Raw genomic sequence first — 4632 nt, forward strand, 5'->3', positions numbered from 1 at the left:
CGAGCAGGCGGCTTAGGAGCAACCGCGAGGGAACACGGCGGGGTCCGGGGGAAGGGCGACGGCCGCCCGCGACTCGTCACGGTGACCCAGGCGGGAAGCTGCGCTCCGTCCGAGTCAGACTCGGTCGTCGCGGCCCGGCTGAGGCTCGCTTGGTCGAGGGGGCGCGGCGCTGTGCCGGCGACTTTGCCCGCGCGAGGCACGTACGCTGTGGTCCGAAGGAAGAAGCGCGCGTCCCGAGTCAGACTCGGGCGCCGCAACCCGACGGTATCTCGCTGCGGCCAGGATGCGGAGTTGAGTCGGCACTGGGGGGATCCGGGAAGGACGAAGGGGCGGCGGCCAACAGTCGCAGCTCGTCGCCGCTGTCACCCAGACGGGAAGCTGCGCCCCGGCCGAGTCAGACTCGGTCGGTGCGGCCCGCTGCGGCCAGCTGGAGAGTGAGCTACGTGCCTGTACCGTGCTCCCGACGAACCGTCCCGGGGGGCTGGTGACGTCGCGCGATCGGCGCTTGATGCTGCGACCGGGAGGGAAGCTGCGCCCCGTCCGAGTCAGACTCGGTCGTTGCGGCCCACCCGAGCCCGCACGCCTCACGCGGAGGGGTCATACGCCCCGGCGGCCACGATAGACGTCCTCCCGCTTCGCGGTGGTCGGGAGGGCTTAGCGGATAGGTGCAGATGCGGGGGCGGCTTCCCGAGATAGCCGTCCCTAGGTTAGGCGAGGGTTTGAGAAACATCTTTCGCGGTAGACCGGCGCGGCCGGCGGACGCCCACGTGGCGTGCCGCGAGTCGGATCGCGCGCTCGGCCTCCGTTGATGGCCGCTAGGTGCGTGCGTGGAATCGGGGCGTCTCGGTCTCGCTGCCGTACGGCTCGCGCTAGGCCTGCGGGGGCGGCGTCGGAGCGCGCGCTCGCGCGGCGGCCGTAGCGCTAGAGGGCGACCCGCAAGTGGGGAGGAACCGTCCACCCAACGCCGGCGCTAGCCGGGGCCGGTGGGGGCCCTACCAAGGCGGGTCATGGTCGCATGTCGGTCGGTCCGGCCTCTGTTTACCGAGGCGGCCGGCACCTCCATCTGCCTTGGATGCCCCGAATCCGCAGACTTTCCTCCGGCCTCAGCTTAACGAGACGGCCGTTGCCTCCATCCTTGGATGTTAACATTCGCAGAGTTTCAGCTCCGGGCTAGGGCGGGTGAAGTCGTCTCGAACCACGTGCCTGAAGGCCGCCTCGCGCCGGATGCAGGCCCCGCTCTGTCGTGCGGTGTGACCGTCCAACGCGGGCATCGCTAGATTAGCCGTGGCCACGATCCTTCCACACCGCGAGCCTTTCGCCCTCGGCCGCTCAGTTCGCGGGCCGCTGATCCCGCTCCATCTCTCCGGCCTGTGTTTAAGGAGGCGGCCGCTCCTCCTTCCTTGGATGGACCATTCGCATATTTTTCGCCCGGCCTGTGTTTAAGGAGGCGGCCGGTAACTCCCTTTCTTGGATGAGACCCAACATTCGCATATTTTTCGCCCGGCCTGTGTTTAAGGAGGCGGCCGGTCCTCCCATTCTGCCAGTGTTCCTTGGACTTTGAATATTTCAAAGTCTTTCCGCCCAACATTCGCATATTTTTCGCCCGGCCTGTGTTTAAGGAGGCGGCCGGTCCTCCCATTCTGCCAGTGTTCCTTGGACTTTGAAAATTTCAAAGTCTTTCCGCTCCGGGCTAGGGCGGGTGAGGTCGTCTCGAACCACGTGCCTGAAGGCCGCCTCGCGCCAGATGCGGCCCCGCTCTGTCGTGCGGTGTGACCGTCCAACGCGGGCATCGCTAGATTAGCCGTGGCCACGATCCTTCCACACCGCGAGCCTTTCGCCCTCGGCCGGTGTCGGTCAACGTGTGGGTGGGGGGGAAGGACGGCTGCCGGGAGCAGACAGCCGTCCCCGGGTGGGGTGTACAGTCCTTCCACCGCGGCCGCCGGGAGCAGACGGCCGTCGAGCGATTCTGCCATTGTTCCTAGGACTTTGTACATTTTAAAGACCCTCCGCGCGGGCCGCTGATCCCGCTCGGTCGCTCCGGCCTGTGTTTAAGGAGGCGGCCGGTCCTCCCATTCTGCCAGTGTTCCTTGGACTTTGAATATTTCAAAGTCTTTTCGCTCCGGGCTAGGGCGGGTGAGGTCGTCTCGAACCACGTGCCTGAAGGCCGCCTCGCGCCGGATGCAGGCCCCGCTCTGTCGTGCGGTGTGACCGTCCAACGCGGGCATCGCTAGATTAGCCGTGGCCACGATCCTTCCACACCGCGAGCCTTTCGCCCTCGGCCGGTGTCGGTCAACGTGTGGGGTGGGGGGGAAGGACGGCTGCCGGGAGCAGACAGCCGTCCCCGGGTGGGGTGTACAGTCCCTTCACCGCGGCCGCCGGGAGCAGACGGCCGTCGAGCGATTCTGCCATTGTCCCTAGGACTTTGTACATTTCAAAGACCCTGCGCGCGGGCCGCTGATCCCGCTCGGTCGCTCCGGCCTGTGTTTAAGGAGGCGGCCGGTCCTCCCATTCTGCCAGTGTTCCTTGGACTTTGAAAAGTCTTTCCGCTCCGGGCTAGGGCGGGTGAGGTCGTCTCGAACCACGTGCCTGAAGGCCGCCTCGCGCCGGATGCAGGCCCCGCTCTGTCGTGCGGTGTGACCGTCCAACGCGGGCATCGCTAGATTAGCCGTGGCCACGATCCTTCCACACCGCGAGCCTTTCGCCCTCGGCTGATGTTCAACCAACGTGTGGGGAGGGGGTTATGGACGGCTGCCGGGAGCAGACAGCCGTCCCCGGGAGGGGAGACTTCACGGCGGCCGCCGGGAGCAGACGGCCGTCGAGAGATTCTGCCAGTGTTCCTTGGACTTTGACTATTTCAAAGTCTTTCCGCTCCGGGCTAGGGCGGGTGAGGTCGTCTCGAACCACGTGCCTGAAGGCCGCCTCGCGCCGGATGCAGGCCCCGCTCTGTCGTGCGGTGTGACCGTCCGACGCGGGCATCGCTAGATTAGCCGTGGCCACGATCCTTCCACACCGCGAGCCTTTCGCCCTCGGCCGGTGTTCGCTCAACGCGCGGGCCGCTGATCCCGCTCCATCTCTCCGGCCTGTGTTTAAGGAGGCGGCCGGTCCTCCCATTCTGCCAGTGTTCCTTGGACTTTGAAAATTTCAAAGTCTTTCCGCTCCGGGCTAGGGCGGGTGAGGTCGTCTCGAGCCACGTGCCTGAAGGCCGCCTCGCGCCGGATGCAGGCCCCGCTCTGTCGTGCGGTGTGACCGTCCAACGCGGGCATCGCTAGATTAGCCGTGGCCACGATCCTTCCACACCGCGAGCCTTTCGCCCTCGGCTGGTGTTCGTCCAACGTGTGGGGAGGGGGTTAAGGACGGCTGCCGGGAGCAGACAGCCGTCCCCGGGAGGGGAGACTTCACGGCGGCCGCCGGGAGCAGACGGCCGTCGAGAGATTCTGCCAGCGTTCCTTGTACTTTGAATATTTCACAGCCGTGCTCGCACTTAGGAAATTTTCGAGCGCTGTGGCACTTAGACATTTTTCGTCAAGCGTGGCACTTAGAAATTTTTCGTCAAGAGAGGCACTTAGACATTTTTCGTCAAGAGTGACACTTAGAAAATTTTTCACTCTCTTTGTGCCTTCCAGGGTGCTGTGCAACCCTGCGTGTTGTGTTCCCACCGAGCAAGGGGCGCTGCTGGCGGCCATGACCAAGCGCTCGGCACCGGGCCCTTTCATTTTGTGGGGTAAATTATGCGCCCCCCATGCTCGTTCTGACTATATTTTGCGAAAGGGGGGTAAATCGTTGATGAGTACGCTGACTAGGGGGACCATTTAGCGTACTCTGGCGCACCTGAAGACCAAAGTTGGTACTGCACCCTCCCCCTGGTACCCCAGCCCCTGGTACCTAAAGAGGGAGAGGCCGAATTTTCGCTTTTTGGGGCCGACCGAGGGAACCAGCCGAGGCGGACACTTTTCGGCTCAAGAGCCGTTGGCACTTAGAAAAAATTCGCACAAGTTGGCAGGGCTACCAGGGGAAGAGGCCGAATTTTCGCTTTTGAAGGCCGACCGCGGGAACCAGCCGAGGCGGACACTTTTCGGCTCAAGAGCCGTTGGCACTTAGAAAATATTTGCCAAACTTGGCTTGACTTCCAGGAGAAGAGGCCGAATTTTCACTTTTGGTGGCCGACCTGGGGAACCAGCCGAGGCGGACACTTTTCGGCTCAAGAGCCGTTGGCACTTAGAAAATATTTGCCAAACTTGGCTTGACTTCCAGGAGAAGAGGCCGAATTTTCACTTTTGGTGGCCGTTATGGGGAACCAGCCGAGGCGGACACTTTTCGGCTCAAGAGCCGTTGGCACTTAGAAAATATTTGCCAAACATGGCTTGACTTCCAGGAGAAGAGGCCGAATTTTCACTTTTGGTGGCCGTTATGGGGAACCAGCCGAGGCGGACACTTTACGCTGGTTGAGTCGTTGGCACTTAGAAAATATTTGCCAAACTTGGCTTGACTTCCAGGAGAAGAGGCCGAATTTTCACTTTTGGTGGCCGACCTGGGGAACCAGCCGAGGCGGACACTTTACGCTGGTTGAGTCGTTGGCACTTAGAAAATATCTGCCAAACTTGGCTTGACTTCCAGGAGAAGAGGCCGAATTTT

Source organism: Syngnathus floridae, unplaced genomic scaffold (assembly GCF_059516105.1).
Source record: "Syngnathus floridae isolate MCC-2025c unplaced genomic scaffold, RoL_Sflo_1.0 HiC_scaffold_327, whole genome shotgun sequence".
Lineage (NCBI taxonomy): Eukaryota > Metazoa > Chordata > Actinopteri > Syngnathiformes > Syngnathidae > Syngnathus > Syngnathus floridae.